The sequence below is a fragment of the Falco cherrug genome, chromosome 9 (assembly GCF_023634085.1).
Source record: "Falco cherrug isolate bFalChe1 chromosome 9, bFalChe1.pri, whole genome shotgun sequence".
In the NCBI taxonomy this organism is placed as follows: domain Eukaryota; kingdom Metazoa; phylum Chordata; class Aves; order Falconiformes; family Falconidae; genus Falco; species Falco cherrug.
In genome coordinates, this window is record NC_073705.1 from 18819765 (window position 1) to 18844161 (window position 24397).

Genomic DNA, 24397 nt, shown 5'->3' on the forward strand with positions numbered 1-24397 from the left:
TCAAAGAAAGACCTTTTCTCATACTGCATAACACCTTAAATAACTCCTGATTGTCGAAGAGAATAACAAGCTTAGTAACTCCAAAACTATCAACCTTACCAAAGGTGCAAGAGTTAAAAAGCACATTCATTTCTGGGCTAAAACGAAACCCAACAGGTTAAATACAGGCAATGGCAGACGAGAAAAGAGAGTGAGAAATATTATTTAGCCAGCAGTAAAAATAACTTAATTATGCTTCTGCAGCTTTTGTCATCCAAAAATAAAAAAGCCAAAGCACTTTGAGAGCACATCTTCTCCCAATCCTCTTAAAACAGTAAAGGAAAGAAAAACAAGGAAAAACGGTAGCTACAGAGAAGCATGCAACAGCAGTGCTCCAGCACCCAGAATCTATGACCACCTGAGGAAGAGGATGTTATCAATGACCTCCGCCTGTGCTTACTAGTTGGCTGAAACCGTACTCACAAGTGAGACAACTCTGCCTTGAGCTGTAACTTTAGATCTTTCTAAAAACGTCATCAACAGGATGAAAAACACATTACTTCAAACCATGGTAAGACACCAAATTCCTAGGGAGAACTCTCTACCTTTTGCTGTCTGCCAGAGCAACATCCAAGATGACACTGAGCATTTGAGGTTCTTGGCGAGCATCTGTCAAGTGGAGAATCTGGATGAGGATTGCTTTGGGAGGATGGCCAGCCTGGTAAACAGCAGCAAGCAAACAGGAAAGGCTACTTGTTGGAGGCAAAAATGCACAAGGCTTCCAGAAACTAAACACAACATACGTAATTAAAGCAAGTTATTGCAGTTATGCGGCTTCACTCATTTGGAAATGCATTTTCCCCTTTTTAGTGTCGGACTGATGTGCTTATTCATGCAAACTGAAAGGAAACATGTAAACATTTTTAAAAATGCAAGGAGAAAAGTGTGAGAATGGAACATTAGATATGGCATTATCTTGCAAATCCCTCCAGATTCCTCTCTGGTCACCGTGTGGGCAGCACATTCCCAGGACAGAGCACGGGGTGGGTGGGAGAAAAGAGACTGTAAAGCTATTCATGCCCTGCATTTTGTCTTTTCCCGCGGAGGTTCATTAGTGACCTAGCGGAGCGCTGGGGAGGAGGGAGGGCTCCCTGCGGCAGGAAGCTCACGCACTAGGAGCCCCCGATGCCCGACGTGCCGGGGGCGGCCGTGCCAAGGCAGCGTGGCTCTCTCCCTGACTCCCTGCCCACACAGGGCCTTTTAATTGCTCTGCTCGGGCTGCTAGGCCGGCTTTGCAATCTCTCATTTGGATGTACCATAGGCAATCATTCAGGAGGAAAGTTAATCCATCACAATGAAGTTCTTATAAACCGGGCAGCCCTATCCCCAGCCCCCGCATACATAAAAATACAAGTTACATCATCTTCATCACCAAGACTTCCCCTGACCACACCGAAGCTCAGAGACGTATGCAACAACTCCCCAAGACAGATGAACTGAAGAGGACAGTGGACAACCCGCACTCGCGGCTATGCTGACAAACGAGGCCAGGGGCACCCAAGGATGGCAAAATAAAGCCTCCACATATTGCATCACACCCCCAGCCGCTGCGCGCACGGGAACCATCCTTGCATTTCCCTGCCAAGGCAAGCATCAGGAAATTCCCCATCACACAGCACATTAATTTTGACAACTGCAGATGCTGTCAGAAATAGAAAGGCAGACCCCCAGCTTGCTCGGAGAGGACTCTGCCCAGGGTTTTTGTCTCGGCCTTCCCCTGCCAGCACAACCCCCTCTTTCCCATTCACCAGCACCTCTGCAGCACAGGGCAGCCCTATAACCAAGGCAATGCGAGAAAGCAAGGCCTGTCTGGAGCTCAGAAGTCAGGGATAGCTTTTGAAGCTGTGGTATGAAAATAAAGTGCAATTGCTGACAAGTGGATGACAAGCCCCCAGTATATAGCAGACAGGTACTGGTGCAGGCTGGCTGTGGACAGAACTGCACTCATTAGTGCCCACAGGGCAAGAAGTAAAGGAAAAGGGTGGGAGGAAACACAGCTGGAGAATTTGGATAACTGGTTTATCTGTGTAGCCCATCATTACTGCAGATATCCCTCCCAGCAGAGGGATGTGGAGATGACAGCGCTGTGATACAGCCCTGGCCCTTCCAAAACATTCTCTCTGCGAGAGGCATGGCGATGCATTCGCACACGTAGCCTGTGGAAGTGGTAAAAGAGAGCGCCTGGGGTCTTCTGAGTTCAGGGGTAATTTCTGTCCCAATTTCAGACCAGTAACATCTGGGGCTCAAGGGGCTGATGTAGGATGAAGAATGGAATAAAAGAGAGCAAAAATTACTCTGCCATGCAAGAAGAGAATGGCATAACAAGTAGAACTGAAACAAAACAGAATGACAGAAGTTGCTGGGCTGTGATCACAGTGGGCTATAAACCAGGCTACACCGCATCAATCAGGTAGGAAAAGATTTGTCATATGCAGAGGATTACATAGAGCCAAATAAAAACATTCTCTCTCTAATAAGAGAAAAATGTAACCCAATTTGTATGGAAACAACTTTCATATACAAATCATGGTATAAAACGCAGAACACAAATTCAGGAAAAATGGCACGTAACACTGGCGTAAAGCAAGCTGTCAATAAAATCTGGTAAAATTGTAACACTGGTGAATAGAAAATATAACTGTTTGAACTAATCAAATGTAGCAGTAGGAAAAGATTTTAAAGATTTGACATACTCCAAAGAAGCAGAAATGGTGGCGCAGTGGGTTTTTGATTAATAAACCTGACTTCTGTAGCTTGCAAATGAGTTGAAATGAAGGCTATTTTTTTCTGTGCTACATTCATGGAGCATCCAAAACAGCTGGCACCTGACCTGTGATGGGGACTCTGTGCACTTTAGCAATACAAACAAACTGTAATCCAAACAATAATTCCATACGTATGTATTCCCCTCAGAAGAATTGCATTAAGAAGAAGAAACATGATGATACCTTCTATTTAAGCAAAGTACTAAACAGTCAAAATTATAACTGCTCATACTTTTATTTGCACGGGGTCATAAATAAATTACTGACTCAAAAAAGGGGGAAAAACTAGACACCTTCATGAAGGCACGCTGTGTGCTCAGCAAGTAGTGACAGTAAAAAAATGCAGTAAAAATGCAATTTCAGTTACGTTGAGATGTATTAGGAATTAAAAGATCAGCAGAACAAGAATTAACATGTGCTTTCCACTGTGAAACACTGTTCAGTTCTCACCACTTTATCCTAAAACAACAGAAAACCATTGAAGTAATGGATTGAAATTGCTAATTGAAAAAAAAAACCCATAAAGAAATACATCTAAAGTCTGTTGGTTTTCTTCTCTCTCTTTTCTCCCCCCCCCCCCCCCTTTTTTTTTTTTTTTAAATCCAACAGGATGTTTTAAGAGGTACATGAAAAATCCAAAACAGTCAAGAGGAGAGACTGGACAGATTAAGAACTATAAATTTGGTTTCCTAATTGAAAACCAAAGGAATACATAATGAAACCCAGGGGCAAAAATCTAGGTAATATGAGATTATATAGTTTCACACCATACACAATTACCCAGTAGTGCTTCCTACAGCATTAACACTAATGTTAAGAGAATTATGGAACATTAATATTTGTAATAAGCATATTTGAATTAATAACAATAGATATCAATCACAAAGCACAGAAATGTTCCTGTTTCAAGGCAAAACAGAACAGTAAACATCTAGGAAAAGTGTAAGACAACAATCTTCTACAGAACTTTTTTCTCAAACAGAGCTACTGTTGATACGGGGAGGATTTTGAATCTTGATGGACAGATGTTCTGATCCACTACGGGCAATGGAGAAGACATACCAGGAGCAGTATCTTCTGCAGGAAAAACATGTTGTAAATTATATCACTGTAGCTACAGTGATAAAAAGTCTTATGAAGCGTGCCACGTAAATGCAGAACAAAGAAGAGCTTATAGTTTAAGAAGAGAGACAACAGAAAGATGTATAGGCAAAACTGCAACAGAAGATAAGACAACAGTAATCCACAATACTGGTCTAACTTTTTAAAAAATCAAGTTATTTGTAGGCATTTTGAACATTTCTAGAGACCTTCTTAAATACCAAAGGCAGAACAGGAGGATGATACTTTGACTATTTATGAAGTACAGAATGGAAGCTGTTGCCGTTGACCTGAGATAAAGAAGCTATATACTGCTGCAAAAAGGAAGATGCATTATTAATTTGTTGACATATAAGCAGATCCCTTCACTTTAGGATCCCTTTCATTCCATGAAGCTGTACCAGTGACAGAGATAGTGACCACCACCACCAGTGTCACCGGCACCTCTCATTGTTCGGTCCTGCAGCAAGTATGGGGAGACAGAAAAGGGAATTTTTGCTATGTGCCATGTGTTGTTTACCACTGCGGCGAGTGGCTGGTGTCAGGCAGGCACAGCTTTAAAAAAAACAAACATAAAACTCCCTAAAGTACCACCAGCAAGAAAAGAAACACTCTAACCCTGTGCTCTCATGTTTTCACCTTTACAACTGTTTCAGCTTCAAAAGAAGCCCATGATCTTGCAGCTTGGTTGTTCCACCTCTCCTGGCTACTTTCTCACCTAAGTGACTCAGCTAGTACAATGTCTTGTGGTCTCAGGGTACATCAAGGGCTGGCTGCTCTGATAGAGAGCAAGCAGCCCAGAGCACTTATGGGGGGTGCTCCCACCATATCTGAACAAGGTGGGCAGAGCTCAGTGCTAGCGACAAGGTCCACTGACAGTCCCAGCCAACCAGAGTGATGAAATGCATCCAATGGCCACCCGAAGGGCCAGTCAGGAGGAAAAGGAGATGGAGCCAGGGACAAGACACGACAGAAGACACACCATCTACAACAGAGGTGCACTGTCTATCCAGGAGACAAGGCTGGAGGCAGAAGAGGAGACAGGCACACCTACCGCACCACTCTGGCCAGCACTGAGCTTGAGGCAGTCCCTGGACCCCTGGAGAAACAGCACACAGGTGGGAATGAAGCCTCTCGGGACACTGGTGCCCTCAGGGCTGATTGCTTAGCTGCTTTCTGTAACTCTGAGTGCAGGGAAGAAGGGCTGCACACCTCTGAAGGGACGGACAGATGATGTGCCAAAGATGTGGTATCAAGGGAGGTTTATAGTCACACATTCTACTGTCCCCACGGGAACATAGAAAAAATTGCAGATCTCTGAAAGCATTTTTCCCCATAGGAATAAACACACAATTACAGATATTTGAGAGCAGTTTTTCTACTAATTATATAAACATATTCCTGTCAAAAAGTGGGGAAAACTTTTTTCCCACTTCAGCTGCACTGGAGTGCTCTCCTGTAATCACTTTTTCAGCCCATACTGGCCTCCCTATACCAGTGCAATCTCCACTCAACTGTATCTTTAAAGCTTTGAAGCAGTGTTGTGCCTCCGGCAATCACCATCCCAAGTGTTCCATACACTCCTGACAAAACAGGGGATACAACTGCATGCCCTTCTTCAAGGGTCTGCTATTGCCTCTCACACCCTCTCCAAAGCCAGGCCAGGGACAGGGAGCCTCACCTGCTAGAGATGGCAGTCTGGAAGTCAGAAGGAAGAATAGTGAGGAGGTGCGACATGAGCAGGGAATAGCAAACCTAAACAGATGATAAAAATCTTCTGGACCAATGCCTTCCACATCAGCAGCGCTGGGCTTGCCTGCACTGATACTCCTCTTTAAAATCTCCTCTGTTTCGCTGCTGCCAGTGCCTGCAGGGGTTGCAGCGTGAAGTGCTGCTCTGTACCAGTTTCCCAGGTACAGCCATTACGGCCGTAGAGTGATTCCAGTGGGAGACAGCCATTTCCCTCTTGCCTGGCATTCCCTTGCTTTAAAATGCTTGACAAACATGGTTCAAAATTTAAGACCGTAAATACAAGCTTCTCTGCATGTTGGAGGAAAAAATCCAGGCCCAAGAATTTTATTTCACACGTTCAACTAGGCCATGAAGAAAAGTACTACGGAAAAATAACAACCTTCTGCAATTTGTTGGGTTTTGCCACATAAAACTGCCATAATTATTAAATTCTCAATTAAAAACCATACTCCTAAGCTGTGGGGTTTTTTGTCAAATAGCTTAAAAACATAAAGGTACACAAAGTTGTTATCAACGTTCAGCCAACAGTTACAACACACTGACCTCTACCTTAACTCAACACGGCTCTAACTTCAAAGCCTGCTTGAAACTATTTAAACACCCACCTTATTAAGCATAGCAGGCACGCTGAGGGCTCAGACGGAGCCAGCAGGCTTTATGCGAAAGCCAGTCTCTCCAGTGCCTCCCCCTGATTTCCCAGGCTAAGCTTACCTGTTCTCCAGAGCAGGACTTTCCTGTCACACTTCCGCAGAGAGAAGCGGAGTTTCCCTGCTCTCTCATCCTTGGACTACTGCTTTTTATTGCCCCATCCCTTCCCCAGTGGTGGGCTGACCCTGGGCGAATAGCAGGTGCCCACCCAAGCTGCTCCATCACTCCCCTCCTCAGCTGGGCAGGGGAGAGAAAATGAATGAAAAGCTCATGGGTCGAGATAAGGACAGGGAGAGATCACTCACCAATTACCGTCACAGGCAAAACAGACTTGGGGAAAAAAAATAATTTAATTCATTACCAATCAAATCAGAGTGGGATTATAAGAAATAAAACCAAATCTTAAAAATACCTCCCCCACACCCCTCCCTTCTTCCAAGGCTTAACTTCACTCCCGATGTCTCTGCCTCCTCCCTGAGCGGCAGAGGGACACACGGAACAGGGGCTGTGGCCAGTCCATCACACGCCGCCCCCACCGCTCCTTCCCCCACAGGGACGGGGCTCCTCACACACTGCCCTGCTCCAGTGTGGGGTCCTTCCCACGGGAGACAGTCCTCCACAAACTACTCCGATAGACTCCCCCCCCCACGGGCTGCAGTTCTCTATTAACTGCTTCAGTGTGGGTCTTCCATGGGGTCAAGCCCGGTCAGCAAACCTGCCCCAGCCTGGGCTCCTCTCCATGGGGCCACAGGTCCTGCCAGGCGCTGCTCCAGCGTGGGCTGCTCACAGGGTCACAGCCTCCTTCACCATGCTCTGGCATGGGGTCCTCCCCAGGCTGCAGGTGGGTGTCTGCTCCACCACTAATCTCCACAGGCCAAGGGGGACAGCCTGCCTCACCATGGTCTTCCCCACAGGCTGCAGGGAAATCTCTGCTCCAGCACCTGGAGCACCTTCTGCCTGCTTCTGCACAGACCTGGGTGTCTGCAGAGCTGTTTCACATATTTTCTCTCCTCTCTCCTTCTGCAAGTGCTGTCATGCACCATTTTTTCCCCCTTCTTAAAGAATATGTTACCCCAGAGGTGTTAGCACCATCACCGTTTACCTTGGCCAGCAGCAGGTCAGACTTGGAGCCGGCTGGCATTGGCTCCATCAGACACAGGGAAAGCTGTTGACAGCTTCTCACAGAAGCCACCCCTCTAGCCCCCCATTACCAAAACCTGGTCACACGAACCCAACACATCCCCTTTTTAGTAAGTGCAATGGAGGCAAAGCACGTAGCTTCTTTCTTTCACGTCACAGGCTTGCACCCTTACCCCCACAGCTCTGCAGGCACCTCCACAACTGCTGAGGGGGGGGACCAAAGGCTGGGCTGAAATCCAGGCGTGGCTCTCCTGCTGTATTCCCGGCGGAGGTGAACGGAGACCTGTGCTACCAGGGACTGAGCTGGGGGGGCTCAGGGGGTGCATGCCTGACGGCGCCTGCTCCTGCCATTAGAGGCTGTAACACTACGGAGAGGTTTTTAAATAAGCAGCGCACAAGGAATCTAAACCTGCAGAGGGACAAAACAATAAAGGAGCTTTTGCAATCAGTCACAAAATTAATGATGAACAGAGCTACTGTAAAAGGCTCCATCTCGTAAGACGACAGGCAAGTAGTGGAAAAGCCTGGACTGCTAAAACCCTTCAACAAAGACTTTCTGGAACTTCCGGCATCTTTTTCACTGCATTTGTTACTGATCGTACATCTTGATTGACACTGAAGCAAAAACACCACATCAAGAAAATTATCTGCCATCAGCAACGGTTACAAGGAAATGCTGTAGTTGAACCAATGTCAAAAAGAGTTTAACTGCTTAACTATCAAATGCTTAACATATTTTAAAAGTAAGGCAAAACTTTCGACACAATTTCTCAATCATCACATAAAGGCTGCCATTAGTAACATTTGGATCTCAAGAGCGTTCAGTAGTATGTATTACTGGTATCTGCCAGCAAAAGAATGTTTAGTAGCCTGAAAAATGTCCAAGGGGTAAAATTACAACAGCTCATTTAAGATGCAGCTATGAGACTGCACAATCAAGAGTGCAATCCCACAGCAACAATCTTCCCAAGAATTCAGTTTATTTTTTTTAAACCCTTCTCCTTTCTGTCTCTTACGGGTCCTGGCTGCAGTTATGAACCCTAGACTTATACTAATCACTGTGTTTTCTGCATCATTTTCCTGCTGGTCCTTATTGCTGTGACCAAATGCTTTAAATCTCTCCTGAAAACCAGAGTATGGATAGGTACACTGTTCACTGAGACCCTTTACTCCAGTCTGCTGGACTCCAAGGCACAGTCTTTTAATCAAATTATTCTTAGGGCTTATGTCAAGTGGGAAATGCATCAAATTCTTGGCTCTGACAAACACAAAATAACTCCCCTCCAATGTAGAAGATATACTTTCCAGAGTAATGTTTTCAGAACTGTCTTGCCTAAAACCCATAGACTTTGCACTACTAAGTCATAATTTGCTTTAAAAAATATTAGGCTTAAACATGATTTTTTGTAAGTGAGAAAGAAAAAGGAGGACTCTGGATATAAAGAGTCTGCAAGCACATGGGGAAACCTGTGTTCTGTGCTCACAAGTTAACCAGTACTTGGCACAGGAATTGCATTTTTCCACCACGAGCTGTCTTCCCTGCTTCCAATGAAATATATTTTAGTCCAATCTACAAAAGGTATATACTGTAACTCAAAGTTTAAAGATCCTTAAGCTTAAGCACCAGCAAAGGACTCCTATTTACAGTCTCCTTCTCCACTCCCTTCTCAAAGCAACTCTTAGCCTCTGAGTGAGGTAATTCTCTGCTATTTTGCAATGATCTGTTTTACATTCTGGATACTTGCTGTGAAACCTCAGAGGATCTGGGGGATAGATGGGGAGTAAAAGCTGGATATAAGAGACCACTTCAGCACAAATATCCCAGATCAATTACCAATATAGAGCCACTGCATTAAAAGCCTCCTGTTTCTGAACCCTTCCTAAAAGCCCCCTCAAGACCACAGTCCTATTGGATGTACCAACAGGATAAATTACAAATGGTAGGAGGGAGAGGAAGAAAAGAAGAATCCTAAACATAAGGAACTTACCTACTGAAAGGTAAACATATTCAAATAAACAACCACAAACACAGTAACATCTACAGACTCAAGCTGGAATTTGGGTACAGATTTCTGGTGCCTGATCTACAAATCACTGAGAAGTCTTGACCACTACCGTCTGTCTTAACACGCTGAAGCCTTCTACAGCAGAGCTTTCCATAGCATCATTTGAAAGCTGTGAGTTACAGCTCATCTTGCAGCTGTAAGACACAGCTTCTTTCGACACTTGGAAGACATACAGATAAGGCAGGAAGGGACCCCAGAACTTACAGGTTCAAGCAGTCCTCCTCGCTTGGCTGCAGTGCTATCTTAAGCACTTTCTTAGATCAGTTCAGAGTTGAACTCTGTTTTCCCCTCTCTCAGACATGCTTCTATCCCCTCAACAGACTGTCAGAATCGTAACTTTGGCAAGGAACTTACCATGTATCACTACAGGGATAATTTCCTTTTACCTTCTACTATCACACTGGAGTGCAGTGCTCAGCCTCGCTAAAAGCTTGGAGGGCATGAATAATGTAAGATGACTCCACTGCGAGGACCATTAATGCCTCAGAAGCCTTCACTGGATCTCTCACCAGTTCTCACTTGCCCTATCCTTCATTTCCTTTAAATGTTACAGTACCAGCGCTAAATGAAACTCCAAGCTCTCCCAGCTGGCACCTCCCCACCAGTGATGCAGGGGGGCTGTAGCCTCCTGGTGACACCAGCTCGCTCCTCCACCTTCTCAGCCTGTTGTCAACTGCTCCTTGGCTTCCTTAATCTTTGCCTTCAGCACTAAAATGTTACAACCTTGGTTTAAGTAAAGCCACTTCAACTGCCTTTGAGTTATAGAAAGACCTAACAAATGCAGTAAATAGTGTCCCTATTTGGAAAAAGTACTTTTTCCTTTCAAGGATGGCTGAAATCCAACTGAACTATTCATCTTGTAACATAACATGGACATCAACCTTACTAGAATGCCCATGTCACGTTAAGCTTGGGAAAATTTGGCAATAAAATGAGTTGTGGTTACAAGAAAATCCAGCCAGGTGCATGCACAGAGGGAAATGGTGAGCCTGAACATTACCTGATGAGCCACAAACTTGATACATCACACATCTACGAAATTACACACAGTTCTTAATTTAATAATTCCAAATCAAATCAGGAAAACACAACCAGAATTACAGGAAATACTGAGATCTTGGGCAAATTGCCGTCAGTGTCTGCTCTCAGTTATGCTATCTGTAAAATACAATCGATAAATGTAACCATTAAGTAAATGTAAAACATGATTAGTCCAATTCTTAAACAGAAAAAAAATTAGGCTGGGACTTGTTTGGTATCATGTGTCAGGTATCTGCTTTGTGCTACATTTCAACTATAACACAATTTCTGAATGCTGGAGAGGCTGGAAAATGGGCGCTGGAAAAGCACATTACAGGCAAACAATCTGAACGCAGAAAATCCTTAGGTTTGCATACACACAATTAGGATTTGTATCAGCTTTCCCTGCATGCTCCAACTGAAGTAACAAAATACATAAAAACAAATTGCGAGGACTTAGGGAGGAACATCTTACCCATAGCTATGAACCTAACACTGCATACAGAATAAAACGTCCTTGGCACTTCAGTTTTCAGTTAGTTTGGCAAAGCCCACGCAACAGGAGTTTGAAGCGATGCTGCGTGCAGGCACCAAAGAATAAACCAAGGGAAAGATGGGGAATCACAAATATTTCCTGTGGTGATAAAACAGTACTAAAAAAAAAAAATAAGAGAGGAGAAGCTTGAAGAGCAAAGGATTACTTAAAACTCATCTGAATCTGTGGTTTGAAATATTTACTATCTACAGAGGCATCTTGTTCCAGCCTTCAGAGGGTTAACCCAATCCTTCTTCTGCAAGCTATATAGACTGAGTTCTGTGTTAGAAACCACTAGACACCTATTTTGTATACAATTTTTAGTGTTTAGTGCAAGACATCTGTTGAAGTTACAAAATGGCCTGTAGCTCTTTAAAATTGTATAAATTTGCTTTGGTCATTATATTACCCGATGTTTTCCCAGTACCATACAGGATTGCGTCAAGTGCTTTGAAATGAAAGATGCTGTGCAAATGCAAAACATTCCTGCAATACACTCAATTTCGACATGCTATAGTAGGATGGCTTCTTTATTGAGACATCTGCTAGGAAACTGATTTGGCCACATCACAGTGAGTGATAATGAGTGCTGTTTAATCAAGATAGTATTAACCATAAATTTTAACTTGTGTCAAGTAGCTTAACGGTAAACTACTGAACGCTAAACAGACGTGGAATTTACACAGGTCTTTCAATAAACAAGTTCTAGAGTGAACTAAAATATACAGCCACAAATAGTTGAAGTCAAGCAATGCAAGACTTGAAATCACAAACTTCATTTTCGATTTTAAAAAAGTTCACTACTGGAATGCTCTTCATCTTTGAACTAAATACAAGATCTTTAACAGGAAAAGTACACCCAGATGTGCTTATTAGAAGATAATAAAAGGTATTTTAATTAGTTTTGGGGGTTTGTACATATATGAAATTTCTGACTTAGATGCTTGATCCTTATCAGCTTTTTACATTTTAAATAGCTAAGCATCAGTGAAATTTTGGCCTCAGCACTGTAAAGATGGCTCTGAATAACATGCCTTTCCATTGTAACCCCAGATTATGTGGTTTCATCCATTAGCCTTTGATTTTGACAGTCAACACGCCCACTTACTATTTGTCAAGAGAAAAATACAACATTTCTGGCACCTTGACTCAAAACTATTAGGAACTACAATACTGATGGTGAAGAGCCACCACGCTCTTGACAGCAAGCAGAAGCCTTTATTGCAAAAGCATAACATAGTGACACATATTTCCTTAGATACTCACTCTTAAAGGAAGGTTCCCGCATCTAGTATTAAATAATGTAACTGACTTGTGTGAATTTTAAATTAAATGCAATTTTAAATTATTCTACAACATACCCTGTTAGTGAGTGTGTTAACAGCAGAACAGTACTTACTACAATGTTCCCTAGAACATGCAGTTCCTAAGAAAAGGAAGTAAAGGATGGACACGCACACACACAAAATCACAGGGAGCAGCTTGGTACTGCAAATTATATGTTTTGCAGGAAAAGATGACCCTTTAGTTCTTAGGACCAGGATAGTGGGGAACAGACAAAATAAAACAGTTGAAAAAATGAAGCAATTGTATTTAGGCTTGCATTAGGCACCCACATATGAAGAGACTCTTCACTACAGACGAAAAAAGCCAACCCTAGCAAGATACCCATACCAAATCATATGCTTCTGTTCTCACCCATCTTTAAATAATAATGAGAAGGGGCTGATCTATGGAAGTATTTCAAAAATTGAAAGCTTCTTAGGCCTCCATGCAGCAGCAGATGTTGTACAGACACGCGTACTTCAGTTCACAGGGAAGCGTCTTGCTGCCTACAGGAGGTACCGTGCCCAAGAGGTGCCTTAACATTTACTTCCTATTCCATTGGAGCAATCAAACCTGCCGTGTCCCTTCCCCACAAAGCCAGGATGAATGCTGTGACAGAAGAACACGTTTCTTAATGTGACAGGCACACAAAAGGTGTCTGCGAGCAGGTGGACAGAAGAACGTACACCTGGTTTTGTACTGCACGAGAACACGTGCACAAAGTGGACGTGGGTCCTAAATGATACAAAAGCATGTGTGAAGGGCTAAAATGATCGTTGTTAATGTCCTTGTCCCAGGCATTTCATTTGTGGAGCTTAGAAAGAGACGTGACTTTCAACACAATCATTTTATTTAACACTAAATCCCCACCATTAAGCAGGACTCGTTCCTTCCACTGTCATTTCATAATCACACCGGCTCTGCCGAGAGTCACACACTCCCCATCCTACTCCTACTCTTGACCTGCGCAAGCTGAAATCTCAGTGAGGACAAGGTGGCCAAGGTTTTCCACAGGTCTAATTCTCAAAGCAACAGCCACCTGGGGGGGGGGTGGTGCGTGGGGAAGAAAGAAACTGTGCTGTTGCTGTGGAAACAGAGCACAAAAATACTCCTTTTAGATCAAGTACCTCTTGGAGGATCAAGCACGCCGCCGGCCAGTGAGTGGAACTTGCCCTGGCAGGCAGGCAGGGTTCAGGATGCCAACACAGCTCAGATGTCTTCACCATCACTCAGACTTCAGATCTGGAACAGCTTTTCCAAAGTGAGTCCCTCACCACACTTGGAGAGGAAAGGTATCTTGTTTGTGAAAACAATGACCATCGCATGAAGGCCCTGACCTGGGAAGAGGGTAATTTGCACAGCTTGGTTTTTTTGTATCTTTGATAGATGTATCAAAGCCACATCCTGGGTCCTGTATTAACAAAGGACCCCAGACATGCCTGTGCCTGCCCCAAGTTTACAGGCTGAACTCAAAAGCAATGCTGCTTTATGGTAAAGAAGAAAATTAATCTACATCCTAGTAGAGTTCTTCTAGTCCTTGTTCCCTAAGATATGAAAGGGAATAAAAATAATGTGAAAATATAATTAAAGACTACATGATAATTGGCACACAAAAATGTCTGACTTAAGATCACCTGGGCAAACCTGAGATCAGACTAATTTTTGAGTGACTTGACTTTACAATCATTCTTGAGAACAAACCTGTCATAGTTTTGCTCCTCTCTCCATTCCATTTGAGATCCCTTAACTGTGTAAGCTGTTCACACCACACATACGGTATGAGACTGCAAGCGTCTAATACAAACCACTCCGCGAGAACACTGTCGTTAAAACCAGCATTAATGAGAACACCACATACACGAAAGCCAGCCCCAGGTTTTCAGGAAAAAAGGAATTGCCAAGCGCCAGCTTTAGAACTCCTCATACTGTCAACTATCAGGTGAAACCTGCAACCAGAGCTATTTGATACTCTAAACCACTGATTTTGCTAGGACATTTTAAACATCAGAGATGGCAGAGGGTTCCAACAGGTTAGAAATTTGTTTAGTTTATTGATGCTACAATGCCAGCAGACATTAATTTCCCCAACTCTGAATCGTCCACACTTCCTTCACATCCCCGCAACACATCTCATATTAAAAGCAACGAGACACTGGCAAGCTAGAAGAATGATTTATTTTACAAGGGTGTTGTGAAGCTTAATTCATGTTTGTAAAGCCCTTTGTATTGTGCCTTTCATCTGCTGTGGGAACCTCACAGTATTATCAATAAGGTCTTTTCTACAGTAGAAAAGCTTTGCTAAAATAGCTATACTAGCAAATCTGCCTAGGCGAGATGCGGTTTACACAGGCAAAAAAGTTACTTTGCCAGAACAGCTAATACCACTTCCCTGAAAAAAACAAGCTGTCCTGGCAGAAGGACATTTTTGGAGGCATCTAACTGAAGCTAGCATAGAATATTGCATAGCAGTTAAGGGTGACTGCCACAGAATCTGAATGAAATACAGTTATGCCGGCAAAACCTTGCAGGGTACCTCTGAACAAGATTACTTTGGAGACTGCAGATGAAGGATGTGTATTTACTACTTTCACAATCCCAAGCCTCTGCATTCATTTATTCACGTGAATGAGCCAGAAGCAACAGAGCCCTTTGTAAAGAGATCTCTTCAGCAGCAAATGCATTTGACTTTACTGTTTTATACAAAAATTGTTGGGTGGTTTTTTTGGTTTCCTTTAAGAAGCAAGAAACCAAAGGAATAAAGGCAATTAAGGTAAAGCCTTGGTCAGATAATATTCTGCCAAGTAGAAAAGAACAGAATATTAACAGCACTAGAATTACTGCCAAGAAACTACTTATACAGCTGCAAAGACCACAGGCTGTGGTACAAGAAAACAGTTCACACAACAGTTATTAACTGTGCTAGTACTATTATTTTCTATTCAAGACTCTAGTTTTCTCACTCAAGTTTAAAACAACATCGAATAACCAATTGTTTCTTGTGTCCTAACAAAGGTGGAGAGGTGCCATCATGCCAGGTTCCCAAACGACTTGCCATTTTTTCCTAGTCCTGTTCAGCCTTACTCTGAGCTGTTCAGGCTGGTGGCCTGCAGCTGCCAGCTGCAGTGCATTTATGTTTTGCCTTTCAACATTTCCGCATCTTGCTAGAAGTCTGCAGCAAATCTTATCACCTAAGGGCTTGTTTACACAAGGAAAGGAAACTCATCTGTTTCACACCTCCAAAAGGCTTTTCTCCAGTGGATACCTGTATTTATTTTAGAAGGGTGTCTCTCCATATCCATCTGCAATGGCACACAACTTTCTATCAGCCACAGCACCAAAGCTATGCACTACACCTTAAGACTTTGGCAGAACCGTGTTTCAAATCTGTGGTGGGTTACAAACGTGCTAAACACTTTCCACAGACTGATTCACACTGACATGCTTGAACTTGGAATGGAGTTCAAAATTCAAAGACAGAAATTGCCATAGTTAGGGAAGTAATCTACTTAACAATAAGGAAAATTTGATTTCCATATGAAAGATGGTTTTGTTACCAAAATTTAAGCAGGTGTATTCAGTTGCTTTCCACTGGAAAGTAAAGCTAAATCCACTTTAAAGCAAAACTAAACATGAAACTCAATCTTCTCTGCTATTGAGACAAATCAGAAAAAGACTAGCTACTATAAATTCATCAGTAACCTATTATTTACTACATAGCACTGTAAGAATACACAGCCCACATACCAGGACTACCTGATGCGATGTTCTATTGCACCTCAGAATTATTTATGTGTCCTCTGAAATGATAAGCATAATAATAAGCAGTAATTTATAATCACTGCATGTTCTCTCAGTCACCGTTGTACCTGTCTACACAGCATGAAGAACAGTGCTGACCTAAAAAAGAGACTCAACAGTTCTGGACTAGGCTTAAAAAGCACAAAGTTCAAGTAAGAGCCAAAATAATGAAATCTTTTTGCAGATTGGCTAAGCTACAGATCAAAGCTACAGCACCAAAAGGCTGGGCTTTCTTATTTCCAGTTAAAAAAGCATTTTCCTGTCATGAGAGCATTAGAAAAAGCTAGATCATGTTTCCTTTTCCCACTAGCATAGCTTTTGCATGTAAGCAGCTGTTCCTAATCAATGAGAATTAGATATTAAAACCTGATATGACATAAAATTTAATGTCACAGCCTTCTTTCAAAATATAAAGACATTTTCCCCACTAGCTCTGTGCCACAGGCCAGACAGCACTCAATCTGCCATACCTACAGCATAGCAAGCTCGTACCCCTCCATCCTCCATGGCATCCTCTGTTGGTATCACTAGAAGGTTGGCCTGAAGATCAAGGATGGAATATGGCCATTAGACAGTAACTACATTTCTAGCTGGGAAAGTTCATCCTTGCCTTTGGGATACTCAGCAGGAAATTTTAAGGTTAACCATCTTAAAGGCAAAGCTGTCTCACCCCTCTGCTTCTGTCCGTTCCACTCATCTCTTTTAGCTCCTTCCCATCCCTTCTTAGCTCTCATCTCTCTTCAGCCTCTGATCACGTTGACTGATCCCTTCATTTCTTCCCAGGAAGAAATTCACAGGGAATCTGCAGGGTTCAGTGCGTAATCTTTCTGCGTGCCCTGGGTCCTGCCCACACAGAACTGCTCCCTTGCTGAGCACATCCTGGCAGCGAAGTTTAGCGAAGTCATTTGGAGCAAAAGTCTAGTAGCAAATATGTGGAGGCTGAGGCCAGGCTTCCCAGTGGAAGGTCACCTACTCTGAACATCCCCCGTCGCTGACAGAGATATCCCACATTTATCATTCCCAAGTTCAAGTACACTTCAAGGCCAACTTTGTCTCTCAAGCAAAAATGGAAGAAAAGACAGACACTCAGGCTGAGGCTTTTTTCCTCTTAGTTTTCTGGAATTTATAACTGCTCCAAAGTTTCTGCAGGGGTAGAAATGAAATTTAAAGTGCTGAAACGACGATGACTCGGCATGATCAGTTGTTCTGTTCTACACTGAAGCATGAAGCCGCAACCACAAAGGAAATGCGGTGAAATGATGAAGAGCTCACTTCAGCGGAGAGAGCCAGCTGAAGCACCCTGAACGGTATGGGAAGACAGGCTCCATGTTTTCAGCAAGCTCACACAAATAAGCTCAAGCTGTTGCTTTTGACCTTTGATGCCCTACATAATTTGTGTCCTGAACCACTGAGATCAGGAAAAAGTCTAGGACAGGTTAAAGACTTAGCCAGTGAAGAGCATTTACATCTCGATGCTGAACTTCCTAGCTCTAACAGAATGGAGGTTCACCAACATTCAGAGCATGCTAGGGCTTATGTACTCACACTTTGTGGGGATGATGGGAGGAAGGATAAATACAGAAGAACAAAAGGTTTTTTTGATATGTAATTTTTTGCAGCTCTCAAATCACCTTTGTAAACAAAGTTTGGATTAGACCCAACTGCACCTAAAATATTTATTGTAAAGGAACAACACAATTTGGAAAAAAACACGGAGAATTGAAGATATATTAATTTTGCACAAAGGGCTGCAGTACAAGCAATATAAATCCAGATTTTCCTGCATATTAAGTATAATTTTAAAAGTCAACCGTAATTACATGAAATTTTTTGCAGTAAAAAAACCCCAAACAAACAAATAGGACAAGCAGAACTCTGGGAAATCACCCAGCCCACCTAGGAATCCATTTGTGCACACTGTTTCTTTGAATGTAAAACATTGGGCTTCAAATGCAGCTGCACCAATTTCTTCAATCTCCATCATCTAACTATAAAGGCAGCAGAACCAGTCTCTGCTTACACACGAGGTATCTATGACAAACTTATCATTCCTAATTGAGGAAAATACATCACAGACAGCATTTAGAAAACTAGTTGCCTTTTGGCCTCTGAGAAACAGCACTGAAATTCCAATTTGTCCTCTTTTTAACACGTGCATGTATTTTAACGTATGTGTGTATTTTAACATAAACATACTTGGATGCAGTTTTATCACTTCTTTCACAAAGGAAAAGAGCAGTCACTTTTCAGCTGAAAATTGGTCTGAAAAATGTTTCCTTAAGACTGAACGTGCAAGACGCTTTAAATGCAGGTGCTTCCTCCACCAAAACATTAGCACTTTTAACACTGATTCTCCACAAACATTTTATTTATAAACAATTCTTTCATAAGAAGTTTTTTCTTGCAACAGCTGTAAACCAAACAGTTCAAGATCAAAACTGCACGAGGTGTTTCACTTCTCCCCGCTTCCCAGAGATGTGTCAGAGCCAGCGCCTCGTACAGAAGAGTACCTCTAAACCAGAAGATGAACCCATAACACGAAAATCTGAATGTGACCTTATAATAGCCAATCCTGAATTAATTTTAGAGTCCTATGATTTGAAAAGGTGAAGAAAAAAAAGAACTAAATCAGTGCTGGGTAAATTTCATGTAATCATCTGAATGGCTCTATTGTCTCTTTCACCGCGCTAAAGTTTGCTTTGCTGTTGTTTTCATCTTTCCTTTTAAAATAGCCTCCTGCAGCTATAAGCTAAAGATCTTCCTGGAGCTTCTACGCGACAGCTGCAGTATCTTAGCCATCTGTTTAATTTATATTTGCTAATGCAGCTCCTGCTGTTTTCAAGTGACAGCTTTTTTCTCTGTTATTACCCCCACACGGGAAATCATTGCACTTGCCAAAGTTTCTCTGTAGTCTCAGATGTCAAATCAAGTCTGGTGACAAAAGGTGATGAATGAGACTCCTATGCACCGCCCTTTTATTTTGGTAAAATTATGAAAATCTGTAAGGGGACTTTATGTTATTTCTTTAAAGAATGATTATAAACAAAAACGAAAGGAAGGAGTACAGAAACAAAGAGGAAGATAGTAGAGGGAAATCATACCCCTTTCCTCTCAACATTGCGATTCTGTGGGAAGGCTGAGGCTGGAGGATCTCCAAGATACTCTCAGAGGCAGAATATCCATTCCATACCCATTGACTACAGCCATGATTCAACCTCTTCAGTCATCTGTGCCCACCTACCAAGCAGAAGGTTTGACTGACTACTGACTCTCCCTTGCCTGCAACCAACATGCCTCCTAACTTTCCTGGAGCGCTCTGGATCTCAGCAGTATTCACAAGTCAATGAGAAGTGATGGAGCCCCAAGGCCCTCATCGCAATGCCAGTAGTTACAGCCGTGCTGTAAAGCCTCCTGTGGGAAGGTGCAGGGCCTACACTCCCTGTTATTAAGAAATGGTGGATAAAAGCAGAACTTGACTCCTGAAACAGCAGTCAGCCTTATACAGCAAGCACAGATGTTACCGTCCCTGTAACTCCCCTAGAGCATGATAACAAGAAGATTAAAGAGCCTATCCCTGCTGAAAAATGACATCAGGTTTAATATAAAACTTTGAAATTTAATGCAGATACCCTTGTCTTGCTTAAAACCGTATCAGCTGAATCACAGCCAGCTCTGCAACACCCATCCCAGGTGATGCAACCTCCTGTGTTACAGGACCAGAACTCCGTACCTAGCCCCAGCTGCATTAAACACAAAGCTGCATATAAACCAAACCCAGAAGTGTGGCCACTCTTCTACTCTGAATTCCCTCTTTCAAACAACTTTATTAACTGGAGAGGCACATAGAAACACGAAATGGGCACTTCCCAAAGGGCTGGAAGACGCATGTTTTCTGGTGCCAGAGAGAGCCCAGTACAGCAGCTGATACGGAGCTAGCAGGGGTGCATGTTTGAGGGAACACTTGGGAGACAACAAGTCATAATCTCATATTACCACTGTTCCCAGAAGATTCTGATGAGAAATTAAATCTACTGTTCTGACACTCTAGAGTTGGCTAACATCAAAGCGACCCACAGGATGGAACTTGTCAAAGCTCCGTATCTAGTGCGCCATCACCCCACCAAGCTCTGGAAGATAAAGTCACTTGAAGCAAAATGAACATTTCTGCTTTTGAAAGTACAGCAAGCTAGTGCCAAAATTTAACTGGTGTACTCTGTAGAAGGTTACTGCTTCATCTTCATATCCCCATACTTGTATAACTGTGGTACAAAAAGGTCAATCTTTGAAGAACATATTGGGAAAAACAGAAAAGCTAAAAAGAATAACCTTATACTTAATACACCAACAGCTACACCATACATGAGGATGTTACGTCCCTTCCCACCCAGGAGATTCTGTTCAAGAGCCAGACAAGTCAACTCATAATTTTCATCCTGTATCTTAGTCCTTCCATCTATAAATATATGTATATGTTGATGTACTTCATTATAGTATTATTATAAGGTACTATAGGCTAGATATCCAATACAGATTCTAACACTTGTATAACTCAGTGCCAATACCAAGAAAAAAACAGCCCCTCATCTCAAGGAGTGTACAGGCCTGAAAATCTGAAGAGTCACCACTCAGCTTCAGTTGTTTACTTGTACTTTATGACATTTGACAAGTAATGCAATCAAGAAAGCATAAAATATTAAATTATTATAATGCAGATATAGATTAATGTCCCAAGTCACCAAAGATTTGTTTATGAGTTTCATCAACACATTGAACCAAAGACCCACAAAGTATAAATTCTCTCCCAGTGTCTCTGTCTAGCAAGCTACACAGGCCAAAACTACCCTTTACATAATTCCTCCTTACCTCAAGAAGCGTATGTGCAGTCTCAGGAAGGGCTGTGTCGTACCAGACACAGACTGAGTGAAAACACCATGAACCTGGGGAGAGAGAGGAAGTTTTGTGTAAATACGCGTACCTGACAGTGTAAAGGCAGTAGTATTTTCCAAACTGCAAACATTCTCCAGCCAGCGTGTCCGATTCACTTCAGTACCTGAGCCATGGCAGGTTTCAGGTCAGGATATTAAAGCAGTGCTGATTTTAGTGATTCCTTCAATCAGGAACAGGAATAACTGAACTGACTAGAAATTATCCCAAGTTGCAAATAAAATAAAAAAGATTCAAGAACTATAAATAAGGCATACTGGTCTTATCTTTTCCAGCCAGATTGTTTTGTTTTCCTCCTCCTTACTGGGCTAAGAATTACTGAGCGTTACTTAGACTAGCCTCTGGTCACAAGCTCCTGAAGGGAAGAGGAAGCTCGGCCACGTGCCTCTGCTCAGCCTGTTACATGCTCCCGTACCTGGTAAGCAGAAAGGCTAAACCAAGGACATGGGACTCCAGCCGAGAGGAGAAAACTAGTACACAGCAAGGTGCTCTCCTAGGTAAGCAAAGATGTCTTGCACAGCATGACACGATGCTACTTAAGACCCAGCGTAACAAACGTCACGAAAGCAGGTGCAGGAAACAAAAACTGCAACGTAAGACAGCAACAGATTTTACAGCTAACACACTGGGTTAATCGCTTCTCTGCAGACTACCACAGCCCAAAGGCAGAACAATACTTTTCTACCCCTCAGGCGCAAACACAAGTACATATTAGAATCATAGATATATTTTAGTTGGAAAACACCTTTTAAGATCACAGAGTCCAACTGCTTAACAGTGCACCCAGCGCTGCCATGGCCAGCACTAACCCATGTCCCCCAGCACCGCACCGACGGGGGTTTTAACACCCCCAGGGCCGGTGACTGCACCCCCTCCCTGGGCAGCCTGGTCCACGCTCGGCCACCCCTTTCCGTGGGGACATTTTCCCCAATACCCAACCTAAACCTGCCCTGGCGCAGCTTGAGGCCATTCCCTCTTGTCCTGGCCCTTGTTCCCTGGGAGAAGACACCGACCCCCCCTGCCTACAGCCCCGTCATGCAGCTGTAGGGAGGGCAAAGGTCCCCCCTGAGCCCCCTCCTTTCCAGGCTGAACCCCCCCAGCTGCCCCCCATCACACTGGTGCCCCAGCCCCTTCCCCAGCCCCTCTCTGGCTCTGGGCATGCACAGCATGGCTTCCCATAGGAGGTTACATTATGGTAAGCAGTGTGACCGTTTCAAATCTGACAACATAGTAAGTAAGGGGGAAAAACCTGACACTTGTTACTGGAAGAAAATTTGCTGCTTTTTTTTTTTTTTTCTCCTTCTTCGTAAAATACCACTGCTATACAAATTCTTAGTGCATGCAAACCACACAGGCCTACAGGCTTTCCTGGAACCAGAAAACAAAAGAGCAGCTCTGCCTTTCATACTACAGAGATAAAAGATACCTCAAACTGAGTACGTTTGTTTTCGGAAGAAAGCCATTATTCAAGGGTAGACAAATTTAGGAGCAGAGTCAGGTACAGGATTATCTGCCCTCTCAAGCTTTTCCAGAAATGTTCTGAACATTGAGCATTTCAGGAGAAAACATCTGAACTAAACGCTTTATTCTTAGCTCGGTCAGATGCCGCTCGACAGAGCCCTCAACCAAACATGAACAAAGCCAGCCTCCCTCGTCCAGGACAGCGGGGCATGGCAATAGCCAGGTAACAGGAAGACCTGAGCCCAACGACCCTGCTAGATGGAGGCAAAAGCCCCATGTCTGCCACCTGCTTTGCAGCGCTCTGGGTTCCAGGAGGAATCTTAGCTGGGATACAGAGACAGTCCTGTGAGAAACCCCATCGACAAATCCCTCAAAGCAGAAGGGACGTACGATTTGGTACAGTTATCCCTCCTGGAACTGTTGCTATCATCAGCTCCACAGCTCTAAGACTTGCAGAGCCAGAGTTTCAGCCCCTATCTGCAAGTTGTGGACCCCAGCTGGCTCCTGAATGCCAGCCTCCAGCTCCTCCAGCACCAGCTTCCCAGCGTCCCACGTTCAGAAGCACAAAGCAGAGACATCAGCAGTGGTGCTGAACAAGGCTGGGAAAGGCTCAGCAGGTGAATTAGCTCAGGGTCTGAGCCTTGCAAAATCCTGTGCACTGCTTCCAGGTCTGAGCCCAGGATTTCTGTATGGATAACTTGTTACCTGCATAATGTACCCAGGGAAAATAACATATTAGCTGTAAAAATTAAATAAAAGAAAGGCCGATTTAGTGTCTACATAGTAATTCAGAGGTCAAAAATTAACCCATCATGATTACAAAGGCTATTTTCAACATCCTCCATACAGTGTTTGAAATCCTGTCCTCTTAACGTTTAGCTCGTTTGTACTCCACTTCCCAGCATCCTCAGGCATTCCCGAAAAGCCACTTCTGTGAAGAGTATGAAGATGACACTCTCAAGGAAATCAGACTTGTCTCTCTAGGGCGTCCAATATATGCAAGTAATATACTTAGTTAAGCATGGCTGTCCATACATACACCGCACTTCAAAACCAAACCGCTACAGACCATAATACTCACCACCCTGAACCTGAACTCTGAGCTCCAACAGGTCAGAGCCTTCCCCAAAAAGGCTAATGCTAGTTTACTTTAAGCACAGAGGCACATTCCAAAGAATTTAAAAGTTTTCCCTTCCAGAAAACCAAGTTTTGTTGCTCATCTGAACTTTAGGTGCCCAGATTTACAACGGAAAGGCAAGTACAGCTGCTCACTGCTGATAAGGCCTCGTGCTACTGGCATCTGTTTATCTCCACGATCCAGAGTAACAAACCCACGTACTTTAAACAACCGAAGCAACTGTTAAGATAAAATATGGAAATGGAAAGATGGGTCCAGAGACCACCTCCTATATAACCCTTCCCCGTGAATAAAGAAAAAGCACATTTGGGTAAAGATATTAAAAGATCCATACTGTCTCTGAAGATCAAATGCCAAAAGCAAAGAATCTCAAAAACAATTTCCAAGTTACTACATGATGGCAACTCCTGATGACATCTTGTTGGTTCTCACCTGAACACCGGGGCCAGCACGCCTGCCAAGCCAGTTCATGTCTTTTGACTGAGGTCACTAAAGAGCTTCTTCGCGTACAGGCAGCCCATGCTGCGCTGCTCAGGAGCAGGGGCATCGCAGGGTGACGTGTGGGAGCACGGGTTTAGTGTTTGCAATTAACCTCAAGCAACGCCTGATTTGTGCGGGAGGCAAAGCACAGATGGAAACATGAGTTTAAGGTCTCGGGAAGTAA

At 43.3% G+C, this 24397-nt stretch overlaps 1 protein-coding gene across 5 annotated transcripts in view; it reads right to left on the bottom strand.

Moving 5' to 3' along the window:
* The window catches only part of NDST2 (N-deacetylase and N-sulfotransferase 2), a 136957-nt gene that overhangs the window by 63042 nt on the left and 49518 nt on the right, over nt 1-24397 (bottom strand). For 3 of the 5 annotated variants that reach the window (XM_055721402.1, XM_055721398.1, XM_055721399.1), the window contains one exon: nt 21054-21127. The gene's annotated coding sequence lies outside the window, so the exon portion shown is untranslated. Of the gene's footprint in view, nt 1-330; nt 350-584; nt 648-21053; nt 21128-24397 lie in introns of those variants that run through there. The other 2 variants (XM_055721400.1, XM_055721401.1) reach the window with 2 other exon arrangements.